Here is a 14,439-nt window from a genome sequence, read left to right on the forward strand (position 1 = left end):
TGAGATAGGGTTCACCCATCACTGAGACTCCTATGAGGGTGAGAAGATCTAATAGGAAGGGAAAACTTCCTTCTAGGCTTTCTTTGTAAACATGATATGAGGTGCATAATTAACTTTTGTTCTATAATTACATGTATTATTTCAATACATCCATTATCATTTATCATTTCTGTTAATGGGCACTGGTGGAATTATTTCTATCTTGTTTTTAGGGGAGAATTGTTATGTAAGTAGCTATCCCTTTAAGAGTCTATGCCATGTGATTAACTAGTGCCTTATATTGCAAAAAATGTAAGAAGATGGTGGACTCTGGTCATTTTGCTTCAGGGGTCCTGGTGTGTGTACATCTTGAAGGAGCTAGTTGTATATATTTTTTTTATTTTTGGTGAACTATCTTGGAAGCCACCCTTCCATGTCCTGTATTCTTCTTGAAAAGGTACAAACCCAACACTCGCTGAATATTTCCAACCTTTCCTGTTATTAGTCCACATTACCAGCAGCTGGTCTCCAAGTAAATGGAAGATTTGGTTATGATTTAAAGCTGTTGAACTCAATTTTAAGGCTGGGAGGTTGTGAAGTTTCTAATTGAAAGTGGTGCTGTTCCTCCAACTTGCGTTGAGCTTCACTGAAAGTGTGCTTTTATGCATGTTGAATTCTATTGGATTTTCTTTCATTTTCCATGCAAGGAATTTCTCCAAATTTTAAGTTTTACAATGCAGTATAAAGGCTTTGATATGCATTATCTTAGAAAACTGCTCTCCTCTTTCATGAATGACCCTTGTCATCTTTTTCAGAGCATATTAGACATGTTATGTTTGAGATGAAGGCGTTGTTGAGAAGGAAGTTTTTTAATTGAAAATAAATTGAAAATGAAAATAACCTTCAAGCTGGTGGAGCATATATTTGAAAATCCTCTGCTCTTTGCTGCTCTGAGACAATGACATTTGACTGTGCCTTTTTCATCTCTACTGCAATCCATTGCCAATCTAGCAAGGTGTTGGCTGGTCATCATGATTTATGTCTTTAGCTTCTGTGCTTTATCAAAATCAAAAATTGCTGGAAAAACTCAGCAGGTTTGACAGCATCTGTGGGGAGAAAGGCAGAGTTAATGTTTTGAGTCCATAGGACTCTTCTTTAGAACTAAAGAGAAGTAATATATACTGTTTAAGGGAGTTGGGACAGGTGAAGCTGGAAAGAAGGCCAGTGATAGGTGGAGGCAAAGGAGAGATTGAAAAAGATGTCATAAACAAAAGGTCGAAGGGGTGTTGATGGTGGTGATACTGGGAAAGGAGGTGCTAATGGTGACATTAAGAGTAGAAAGCAGAAGGAGCAAGTGGCAGATGGCCTTAGTGGGGGTGGGGTGAGGTGGGGGGAGGGGATGGTGTGCGAAAAAAGATCGAAATAGACGATAAGGCGGGGATAAAACAATGAATGGAAATACATTTTTTAAAATAATAATAATAAAAATAGGTGGGAAAAATATATATATAAAAATTTAAAAATAAATATTTGAAAAAAGGGATCAAAAAGGTGTGAGGACGGAGGAGAGAGTTCATGATCTAAAATTGTTGAACTCAATGTTAAGTCAGGAAGTCTGTAAAGTGCCTAGTTGGAAGATGAGGTGCTGTTCCTCCAGTTTGCGTTGAACTTCACTGGAACATTGCAGCAGGCCAAGGACGGACATGTGGGCATGGGAGCAGGGTGGAGTGTTGAAATGGCAAGCGACAGGGAGGTCTGGGTCATGCTTGCGGACAGACCGAAGGTATTCCGCAAAGCGAGGAGACCACACCAGGAGCAGCGAATGCAGTAGACCAAATCAAGGGAAGTGCAAGTGAAAAGAATAATTTTTACTTAAGTCTGTTCAGATATTGGCTGGTTCAAAAAAATGCAACTGCTTCAGTTCCTGCTCTAATGTTTAAAATCAGATTGTTTTAAAATCAGATGTTAGGATTCCTGAATTTCCCAAAAACAAACAAAGCAGCAATGAAACTGTTAATGCACCGAAGCAGATAATGGAGCATAGAGTGAGGCTTTGAAGGGATTTAGGAGGCAAGTACAAGGATCTAAAGTTGAGCTGAGAGACAAAGAGGCAACAGAGATTAGCAAAGACTAGTCTAGGTCACTCTATTAAAGACATGGCAGTGGTACGATGGGCTGAATTGTTTCCATCTGTTCTGTACAATTCTATCAAAGAAGCTTGTTCCAACAGACAGTTGTCAAAATGAATATGATGGTGATGGTGTGTCACAGTTCACTCAGGGAGGATGAGTTGTTGTGGGAACATGCACTTTTTCATGCACGTTGCAGTCTGGAGCAATGGATAGTCCTGGCAGAGGCTCCAACTTTCTATCCATCACCTGGTTGACCAGAAACTTCTCCCACTCTTACTTCCTGCCATTGACATATGTTGGGGGGATTTACAGGTTGATACTCAACCTGTTTGACTGCATTGTGAATGCACCTTTCTCGGCGAGCAAACCCTGGGCTGGGACTTGAATCTGGAGCTTCTGCGGCAGGGACACTACCCATCATTCCACAAGACTTCCTCAAGGTGGATGTAGCAACGTGTTAAAATATCAGTCATACTCGGATCAGGACTTCTCATAAGAAAATAAGGACATAAAAAATAGGAATAAGAGCAAGCAATGCCACCCTTTAAGTCTGCCCCCACCATGGCTGAACTTTCACATCAATTCCATTTCCCCTCCCTATCTCCATATTCCTTGATTCCGTTAATGTCCAAAATCTAACCTAAAATAATCTAATCTCAGTCTTGATATTGCTCATCAAATGGGAATACATGGTTCCCTGATGTAGAAATTCCACAGATTCACAACACTCTGAGTGAAAAAAACTCTCCTTATCTCTGTCTTATCCTGAGTCTCAGACCCCTAGTTCTGTGCTCTCCATGCAGGGGAAATATCCTCCCAACATCTACCCAGTCAAGATCTCTGTGAATTTCATACACCAAATCCCCGTGGTAGCTTGGGAGGAAGGTGAAGCATAAAAATTCAGGGTGATGGACTCTTTGGGTGTCACAGGCAGAGCCTTGCAAAGGATGGGTTGATCTACCAACTTTATGCAATGGCAGAAATCAGTGGCCACTTCTTTGGGTAACAGCGGACACTCTGTTTGCAGAGCTCTGTTGTCACATCAAAGTACCTGATGATGAAGTGGTAGATTCACTTCAGTGGAAGAGGAGAGTCTAATGTCAGGGCCATTGTGGGATTTATAAGTTTATGTGCTCTTTCAGCTCTGTGCATTCTATACCTACGCATTAAAGACAAATGTTGCTTATTCTGAAAACTATTCTGGGTTTAAGACATGCAATTGAAAGTAAAGGCCATGGGAATATGTGAGTAGAGGTCAGCAATAAATAGACCATAAATTACAAGCCCAATATCAGCAAATTCCTGGAGGATTTTCCCTTAGTTCATAACCATTGGGGTCTTCCGCCTTTGATCTATGGTGGCAGGCCCCTTGGAATGTTTAATGTCTCTAAAATATTTAACATCTATGGCATTGTCTGCTCGACACACAGAGTGAACTGCATCAATCTGTTAATGGATTAAAGGAAGAGAGGTACATTTAATTATCTTTTCATACACCCGCACTGGGATAAAAGAAAAAGCAAAACAAATTTCTATTGTTTTCTCAACGTCGGGATATCCCAAAATGCTTTACAGCCAATTTTTTTACTTCTAAATTGTAGCCGCTGTTATAATGTGGCAGGGCAGTTTGTGCACAGCAACAGCGACCTCACCAAAGACTGAAAAATCCATTTTAATAAAGTTGTTTGCCCAGGACACTGGGAGAACTCTCCTGCCCTGCTTCCAAACAGGGTTGTGAGATCATTTATAGCCACTCACAAGGGCAGATATGGCTTCTGCTTTGATAGCACATCCAACAGTGCAGCACTCCCTCAGCACTGCATTGCCAAGTGTTAGCCTAAATTAGATGCTCAAGTCACTCAAGTGGGACTTCCCGACTCAGAAACAGAAGTGCTGCTAACTGAGCCAAGGCTAAGACCATAAACTGCACCGCTGCATTTGGCCACTGCATTCAGCCATTGCTGTTGTGTAATCAACAGGCAGGTTGCTCAAACAATACATATGGCTGCATATTTAATTCCTGATGTGAGGGAAACTTCACTGCATATTACTGGGGCGAGAACTAAATTAACAACAGTAAGGAAATTGCGCAACTTTTCAATTCTTGGACAATATGCTACTTGCTCTGAATATGAACTATCACCATTAATTGGCCAGCCAGCGTGAAATCGCAGTCGGAGCCCGATCGCTGGCAGCGGTGGATCTTGGGGCTGTCCCCGGGCCTGTCCGCTACACCCGCCCAATGAGGGGAAAATCCTCCCCTAAGAAACCTGTGCAGAAACCAACAGCGGTCACGTGTAGAGTCATAAGGCTGAATTTAGCTGCTAGGCCCAAGGTCACAACACTGGGGACAAAAGTGGGAGTATCTGTCACTTAGACTGGGATCGACTGGGCACATGCAATCTTCCCACAGCCAGCCAATTAATATTCGGGAGATGCTGGGGCCAACCATTGAGGTAGCTGAGGAGGCGGGTAGAAAGACAGCGGAGGTGGCATGCATTTTTGTTTTATTCAAGGATGGAATGTGGGCATCGCTGGCTAGGCCAGCATTTATTGCTCATCCCTAATTGCCCTCGAAAAGGTGGTGGTGAGTCGCTTCTTGAACCCCTGCAGTCCATGTGGTGTACGTGCATTCACATTGCTGTCGGGGGGGAGTTCAAGATTTTAACCCAGTGACAGTGAAGGAATGTCGATATATTTCCAAGTCAGGATGATGAGTGGCTTGGAAGGGAACTTCCAGGTGGTGGTGTTCCTATCCAACTGCTCCCTTTGTCCTTCTAGATGATAGTGATGGGTTCTAGATGGGTTAAGAAGGTGCTGTCTAAGGAGCCTTGGTGAATTTCTGCAGTGCATCCTGTAGATGGTACATTCTGCTGCTACTGTGTGTTGGTAGTGGAGGGAATGAATATTTGTGGATAGGATGCCAATCAAACAGCTTCTTTGCTCTGGATAATGTCAAGCTTCTTGAGTGTTGTGGCAGCTGTACTCATCCAGGCAAGTGGAAAGTATTCCATCACACTCCTGACTTGTGCCTTGTAGATGGTGGGCAGGCTTTGGGGAGTCAGGAGGTGAGTTACTCTTCTCAGGATTCTTAGCCTCTGACCTACTCTTGTAGGCACAGAATTTACGTGGTTAGTCTAGTTCAGTTTCTGGTCAATGGTAACCCCCAGGACGTTGATAGTGGAGGATTCAGTGATGGTAATGCCATTGAACATCAAGGGGTGATGGTTAGATTCTCTCTTGTTGGAGATGGTCATTGCCTGGCACTTGTGTGGTGCAAATGTTACTTGCCACTTGTCAGCCCAAGCCTGGATATTGTCCAGGTCTTGCTGCATTTGGACATGGACTGCTTCAGCATCCGAGGAGTCACGAACGGTGCTGAACATTGTGTAATCATCAGAAAACATTCCCCCTTCCGAATTCATGATGGAAGGACGGTCATTGGTGAAGCAGCTGAAGATGCTTGGGCCTAGTACATTACCCTGAGGAACTCCTGCAGTGATGTCCTGGAACTGGGATGATTGGCCTCCAACAACTAACACCATCTTCCTTTGTGCTAGGTATGACTGCAACCAGTGGAGAGTTTCCCCCTGATTCCCATTGACTCCAGTTTTGCTAGGGCTCCTTAATGCCACACTCGGTCAAATGTGGCCTTGATGTCAAGGGCAGTCACTCTCACCTCACCTCAGGAGTTCAGCTCCTTTGTCCATGTTTGAACCAAGGCTGAAATTAGGTCAGGTGTTGAGTGGCATCCGTTCATGGGATGTGGCAACAAAAATAGTCAGCAGTTACGAATCACACATCCTGCGCCCAGTAGAAACTGACAGCACAGTCAGCTGAATTGCATCCTGGGACATTAAACCTTAAAGCTTCATGGGAATGAAAAACTTTATCCATTTAATTATTGCTAGCTACAACATAAATTCACAAGCTATTTATATGTAAAAGGAAAGCAAAATCCTTAACCATTGAGATCAAATAAAATCCCTACCGAATGAATACATAACATGTATACATGTACCTTCACTGGGTATAAAATATGGGCCTGGAGTTAAAATGGATGGTTCTGGTCCAGATGACGAACGTCATTTCCTTCAATGAATGTAAATGAACAAGAAATTTCTTCTCACACTGTTATGCCTCCTCTCCTTGCATGTGAGGGTGCTGGTGATGGAGAGCCAGTGGTCCCAGGGATGGTAGGATGAACCAGTGTATCACAGAGAAGATCTGCCTTCCAAAAGCTGAAAGGAGGGGGTGAGGAAGGTAGGGTGCTTCATAGGTCACATGGGAAGATCGTCCATCGCATGTGGAGGATGGCTGATTCAGAGGTGAGGGCAAGAGAGGTATTATCACTACACTGAGAGAGAGGGAAAGAGGTGAGGGCCAAAGCCATGGAAAATGGGACAGACTAGGTTCAGGGACCCAACTTCCATGGAGCTGCAGATTCCTCAGCGGAGAAAAAAATGGGGATATTCTTTTAAGTAGGAAACAGAGAAACTGGGAGAAGAGCATGGAGCACATAAAGAAAGGGAAGAAATAAAATTCAGGTAGTTATCTGGGTTGGTGGGCTTGTAATAGATATCAGTGAAAAATGTTTTTTTCTCTTTCATGGGATGTGGGTGTCGCTGGCTGGGCCAGCATTTATTGCCCATCCCTAATTGCCCTTGAGAAGGTGGTGGTGAGCTGCCTTCTTGAACCGCTGCAGTCCATGTCGTGTAGGTACACCAACAATGCTGTCATGGAGGGAGTTACAGGATTTTGACTCAGCGACAGTGAAGGAACAGCGATAGATTTTGAAGTCAGGATGGTGTGTGGCTTGGATGGGAGCTTGCATGTGGCGATGTTCCTATGTATCTGCTTTGCTTCTAGATGGAAACAATCATTGGTTTTGAAGGTGTTGTCTAAGGAGTGCTGGTGAGTTCCTGCAGTGCATCTTGTAGATGGTACACACTGCTGCCATTGAGCACGGTGCTGGAATGTTAGTGGATGGGGTGCCAATCAAGTGGGCTGCTTTGTCCTGGATGGTGTCAAGCTCCTGGAAAGTTGTTGGAGCTGCACTCATCCAGGTAACTAATCCCCAAAAATAGAGATATCAAGGAAGGAAAGGATCCAGCTGGAGATGGAATACATAAAGCTAAAGGAGAGGTGGAAATAGGAAGCAAAATCCAGTAAATTATCTTGAAAAGCTCTAGTTTCTCATCTGCCCGCATAGCTAAAGCTTCTCATCCTTAGGTGGATCCCTTCTGCATTCTCTCAACAGTCTTTCTAAAGTAAGATGTTAAAAATTGGACACAATATTCTAACTTCACCCTAACCAATGATTTGTATAGGTTCGGCATTACTTTTGTCCTTATAATCTATGGCCCTACTCATAACACCTATTTCTACTGACTGGGGAGTCAGTGACTAGGGACCATCAATTTAAAACACTGGTTAAGACAGTGGCGAGAAAGGCAACTAGGGTGGACAATAATTGCTGGCCTTGCCAGCGATGCCTACATCCCATGAGCAAATTTTAAAAATCACAAAGTGTCTGTGCTCATGCTTTCATCTCAGTTTTAAGTGGCTTCTGAGATGTCTGTTTACGTTAGCTGAGACCACTCAGGCTTAACCAGTCAAGCAAGTGAGCATAGAGCAGTTACCTGAGTCACATAATCAAACATAGATCAATTAAACCATTAAACATTACAGCATCTTTCAATGGAATTGCAGATATATATTTGAAACAGATGAAGATACATGACTATGAAGAAAGAGCAGTGCTGTGGGATTAGTTTGAGATTACTCTTAGATAGAGCTAACACAAAGATGCTGAGGCAAATGGCTTATTTTTGTACTATAAACTTCAATAGCTATAACATGTTTAAAGAACATTTATCAAACATTTTAACCTATGGATACAGTAAATAGTAATAAATTGAGCACAATTCTTTGGGAAATGAGGGTACAATATGCAAACTTTTCCATTTTAATCTATAGGGTTAGTAATGAGTTAATCAAATTTTCACTGTACTGTGATTAGATGCATATTAAAATCATTTTTTTTAATTAATTGTTTGCTGCAACAAAAATTCCCAACGAATTGAATGCAAAAAGAAACATTAAATAACAAGAATTGTTTTGCTGATGAGAGAATTGATGTTTTGTATTCATGGGTTGGGCACAGGGCCTTTACTTGGGCCATTGACATTGCTTCCAATGTCAATGTCTTCATAAAGCCTTTCATGAAGAAATTTGGCTCCATCAAACGGCTTGCAGAGTAGTGTGATAAGAGGAGCTTTGATATCATGCTAAGTCTTTTAATATAAGTTCACTGAACGTCTTTTCATGGTGTTTTTTTTAAATGTCCTCCTCCTTCAGGTACTCTGATGTAAAAGGGTATTTAGCAAACCATAGACTTCCATTGGATTGGTCCATGATTATGCTTGGCAAAGTACTGCAGTGGTTTGCCATTGCCTTCTGCTGTATTGCTGACCAGGAAACTCTCCTACTCTCTTAACGTATTGGAAGGATCTAAGGGTTGATAATCAACCTGTTTGGAGACATTATGAATGCACCTTCTGTGGCCATCAGGTCCTGAAGTGGGACTTGACTCTGGAAGTTCTGACCCAGAGTTGGGGACACTAGCACCACACCACAATACCTCCTTTTTAAATATCCCAATAAAAGGAAAAGAATATTTTGTATTCATATAGCATTTTTCATGACCATCTCAAAGCAATTGATAACCAATGAAGTATTTTGAAGTGTAGTCACTGTTGTAATGCAGGAAATGCGGTAGCCAATTTTACCCACAGCAAGCCCTGACAAACAGCAATGTGATAATGACCAAATTATCTGTTTTTGTGATGTTGATTGAGGGATAAATATTGGTCAGGATACTGGGGATAACTCCCCTGCTCTTCAAAAATATCATAAGATTTTTTTATATCCATCAGAGCAGTCAGATGGGGTCTGCAATATGTTCTTGTTGTCTTTTGGTTCCCAGGTGTTAGCAATAAACACACTTTAAGCTTGGAAAGATCAGGACTCTTTATGTTTAACTTGCCATTCTGCCTTGTACACAGGAAGGACTGGTTTGAATTGGTTCAGTTACACATCACATCAATCTCTAGTGCAGCCGTGAAATACAGATATTTACTGATAACACAATATATAACAGGCCTCATTTTAACACCTCATCTGAATGATGGCACCATCGACAGTCTAGCACTCCATCAGTACTGCACTGGAAGGTCAGCCTTTGTTTTTGTGCTCAAGCCCTGGAGTGGGAGTGTGAAACAGGAACCTTGTGACTCAGAGGCAAAAGCCAATTGAGCCACTAGCCATGCCATCAAAGATATCAACTGTTGTCATGGCAGATATCGTACAAGGATTAATCTTAATTTCTGACATCTTTCTAATTCTGCTCTGAAGACATGTGGCTTCCTTCAAGGATTTATCTCAATAGGCCAAAGATAATAGTACTAGACAGAGAACACAAGTATATACAGTCTGCAAACATACGGTCTAAGTAGCAAGTAACTGGATGATTACAAATCTTTTTTCAGCATTAATTTATGCTTCTGGATTTTTTTCAACTTAATAAAAATGTCTTACCCTTGTCCATCTGTGCATAAATCTGATTACAACTGGGGAAAAGATTTGAAGTTTCTAATATAATTTAGGTTCAGTCTATCTTTTATAGATGTTTCTATGGAAACTCTGTCAAGGATCTCTAAAGGGAATCTGCTGCTGCTAGTGACATGGTAATACTTGTAGCAAACTTAAAGAGGATCTGCATTATCTGCATCTGGGAAATGAAATTAGTTTCTTTTCCAAGGCAGTGATTAATTTTTGAACATCTTTTTCTCTCTGTTGTCTTCTAGTCCCTGCCTCTTTATAACAATATGCTTCTTCATCACCATCAACCCTACCGCGTGCTTCCACCATTATTGCTGCAAGTTCTGTTCTGAGGTGATTCATCACCAAACCACTGCACTTTGTTACTTCAACATCCGTGTTGGAAAAAAAATGCTTGTGTATCTGATTTTGTCGTCATGTGTCAGTCCACATCTATCAACCATTGCTTCTTGAATCTGAGTGATTTCCAAGTGCAGACTCTGAGTGGATTCAAGTGGTGTGTCAAGCAGTTTTCAAACTGTTAAGATAACCTATGAACACAGTTTGCTCTGTCAAAACCAAAAAAAAAGGGAGACATGATTGCCACTGCATCAAAAGGATTTCACAGAGCACTTGTCCCTGCTCGGATGTACGTTGGCAAGACGCATATCATGTCCATGTAGGTATCCCAGAACTGGTGTAATTTGGGCAGTTCATGGCTTTCCTTGCAGAATCCATCCTACAGATTTTTTTTTTAAAACACCTTTCATTCAGACCTACCAGGGTCTGGGGAGCTTTTGATATTCCTACTTTGATGTTCTGTCTTTATAATGGGCCTTGTTGAAAATGATTTGGTCTACATTGATCAATGCCAGCATGGTTTAGTCCTTCATTGTTAACAACACAGCCTGTGATCTGACTCTTTTCATGTCACCAGTGCATGAACCGTTATTCCTCTGTTGTTTGGCTGTTCAATAGAAAGTCTGTAAGTTTGCTAGCATAGACATTCAATTTGATTCGATTGCAAAAGCCACTGTCAGTAATTTTTTCTCCCAATTACAGCCAAAAAGTTCAGGGTTACTTGAAAGTCAAGATAAAGTACAGTATCTGTGAACTCTTCCAGCTGTTGCTAAGTATATTTTTGGCTTTAAAATAAATAGCTTAACTGACTGTCATAACTGAATGGAGGTAATTTTGATTTTTGGTAATAATATAAGGTGAGCGATATTGAATCAGCCACTCTCCCAATTCGCACTATTCTAAGTCAAAATTGCCCTCAGTGACTTTAGCTAGCTCTCTCCTCCACACATTAGACAGTTAGGGGAGACAATGGTGTGGTGGTATTGTTGCTGGATTAGAAACCTAGGGTAATGCTCTGGGGACCTGGGTTCTAATCCTACCACAGCAGATAGAGGAATTTAAGTTCAATAAAAGGTCCAATTGAAACCATTATTGATTGTCACTGATGTCCTTTAAGGACAGGAAATCCACTATCCTTACCTGGTCTGGCCTACATGTGACTCCACACAGCAATGTGGTTGACTCTTACATGCCCTCTGAATGAGGAATGGGCAATAAATGTTGGCCTAGCCACAATGCCCATGTCCAATGAATAAAGCAAACATTTTGTCATTTTGTAAAAGTAAAACAATTACACTTTCCTTAAATACTTCAAGAACAAAAAGCTAATTGTTTTGGCCAAAAGACCTTTGTTTCCTTTCCTTGACCTTCACACACTGTTAAAAAGCTTAAAATTAACATTGAGGATAAGGCTGACCCCTACACCTTTAGTGAGTGTTCCTTCTTCAGATTTGTTCAAGGAGTGACCAATATGGACCCCTCTCCGACACACCCCTGTCTCACCATTTGATAGGTTCATTTCAAAATGTACTTCTGACCTAAATAACAACCACAACATTAGTGATTCTGTTTTGTGATATTGTGTAACAACGAGATGCATATTGTTTTTTAATGTAGAACTCCTTAGTGTATTTACTCTGGTTCAGACATGAGAATGAAAGGAAATAATGGATGCACTCAAACTCCTGAATTAATGATCCAACTTTCTTAGGTTCACTCAAAAGATACCAAAACAGGCAAAACAAGCCTATCTGCTACTATTTGGCAGCAATGATAAATCGTTTGAAATGTGGGGCAGAATTTTGCCCTTGGTGGGAGGGCTCGGAGGGGGAGGGGTGGGGCATTCGGGAAGCTGATCACCACCCGTGATCAGCACCACACCGCGATTTCACGCTGGTGGGCCAATTAAGGCCCGCCCGGCATAAAGCACGGGCAGCGGCGCTGAGCACTGCCTGCATGGTGGGGGAGGAGGGCGGGCAGACCGAGCATGAATCTTGTGCATGCGCGCGAGTGAGTGCCGCATAATCTCCCCGAGGCACGGAGCTGTCTCAGGGAGATAAAGAGATATAAAAGAAAATAAAAATGTAATAAAACATGTCCCGCCATGTGACTCTGTCAGGGACATGTTATCAATGAAAAATTAAAGATTTTATTCTTATTTGCTTTAGGAAACCTCATCCTGCCCGTGGATGAGGTTTTCAAAGAAATGCAAAGACCGTTTGGCCTTTTTGCCGGCCCCGCCAACCGTTAGTTTGGATGGCAGCGAAAAATTTAATTTAATTGGTCACTTAATGGCCTTTTAATCATTGGCGCACGCCCGATGACCGAGCTATCGCGTGACTGTGCATTGACGATGGCACGCTCAGCCGACCTCAACACACATCATTTCGCACTCGAGCTGGTCGGGCGCCCACCTGCCAAGCAAACATTTCTGCCCACGAAGCAAGTAAAGTACCCACAAAGACCCAAGAACAGTCACATTTGCATTGATTGTAGTTCCAGTGACTGGTTACAACATCAATGTATCTTTAACAGTTTCTTTTATACCTTAATTTTAGTGAAGAACTAGACAGTAGCTTATAGAGATTTATAATCCAACTAGTATTTGTTTTAGACTGCCAGACCCAACATTGAAAAGGTCCACCCTAGGAGTGTCAATCTTCTTTAAATTTCCTTCTGTTAATTCCCATCAGTTCAGGGTGGTTTCTCGAGGTGCTTTCTTCCCCTCCAATGTCCAGCCAGACTGGGCTGCTTGGCATTCTTCCGAATAAGTTTGTGTGTTATCCATAGTGATCAAAGCTCATTAATTCTTAATGCCTGCTAACATATTTCAAGCACAGATGTTTCAGCTCTGAACACTATTGGCTGAATTTTCGATACCAAGGTGCATAGCTCGAGTTGGAAAACTCCCTGACTTGGCAGACCAACCTCCACGTAAAGGGCCCTGTTACACCCAATTTTCAATCTGGGGAGGTAGGGATGGGAGACAGTGTCCCCACCCCCCCCACCCTGCGCACGCCCCCCCCCCACCACCCCCCCCACCCCGCCAACACCCATGGGGGTAGGCGGCCACAAGGGCAGGTGAGGGTCAAGGCAAGGTGATTAGAAGGCCCGTCTCTGTGACTTTGTTCCAGTTGTTTTAGAAGCTGTTTGGCCCTCTAACCCTCACCCCTGACATCCCCCAAACCCCCACCCACTGCCCATGGAAACATCATGCCAAGTCATGCCACTCACCCACCTCCTATATCCCCAAGTCCCCTCCATAGCCTTTTCCCAATATTCAGCATGGGGTAGACCTCAGGAACCATCTAAAGATGAAGCAAAATTAAATTTCTAATAATCTAATAAGTTCTCACTCACACAGACTTGATAGTGAAAAAACTCTCATTCATGAAATCCATTCAAAGCTTTTAAATCAATTCAAGTGGTTAATCTCCTATAAAAGCAAATAAACTTCTACTTAGACTCCATATCAAAGGCAGCTAATCATTTAATAGCCTATTTAAACCATCAATGCAACTGTGAATTCAGAACCCCTTGCCAGGATAATCGTAACTTTTGAAACTAAGCGAAGAATAATGGCATAATAATAACTGTTGTAAAATGTCAACAAAGAACTATATTGAAACTACACAACCAAATAGTAGTATTTTGTCTAACCTACACCAGATGCCCTGTCAATCAAAGTAAACTAGCAGACAGTGGTTTGTAACTGTCACTGACAGCTTTAGCCCTTTTTTACATATTTAAAGAATGGGGGATTTTAAAAAAATCTTCAGATCATGACACATAAACATGCCTTATCCACCCTTCAAGAGCATCAACATCCATTCCATCAATTCATGACTCCCACATGATAATATAGTCCAGCAAGTTTTAACAGAAACCAAACTGTTCTCAGCTCTCAAAACATGATGGTAATTTGATCAGTCATTACTGTCTTACAGTAACAAAGAGAAGGAAGAGGAATGCTATGATCACATTTATCTTGTCACATTTCAGAAGGTGGGTTAAGGATTACTTCTTTCATTCCGAACTGTTCTGAATGCTGATTCTACAGCTACTCATTTCCAGATGATTGCTCTCCACGCATAGTGCTTATTTTCTTCAATCAGGAATTAGTTGGCCATCTTAATGAAGAAGAACGTGGTACATGTTTAATAGTCAGCAAGAACAGGTGAGGGCATTTTTGCTGAGCATTCCCATTGTAAGAGACTTTGGAGCATGAAGGTGAAGCTGCAGCAGGTCCATATTGATGTGAGGATGGTGAAGGTGGTTCCGTGTCAGAAACCTTGGAAAATGAGCAGTGGAAAATGCAGAGTTGTTCTGCATATAAAGCTTCCTTCAACCTAGATGCTAGGTATTG

Source organism: Carcharodon carcharias, chromosome 9 (assembly GCF_017639515.1).
Source record: "Carcharodon carcharias isolate sCarCar2 chromosome 9, sCarCar2.pri, whole genome shotgun sequence".
NCBI lineage: Eukaryota > Metazoa > Chordata > Chondrichthyes > Lamniformes > Lamnidae > Carcharodon > Carcharodon carcharias.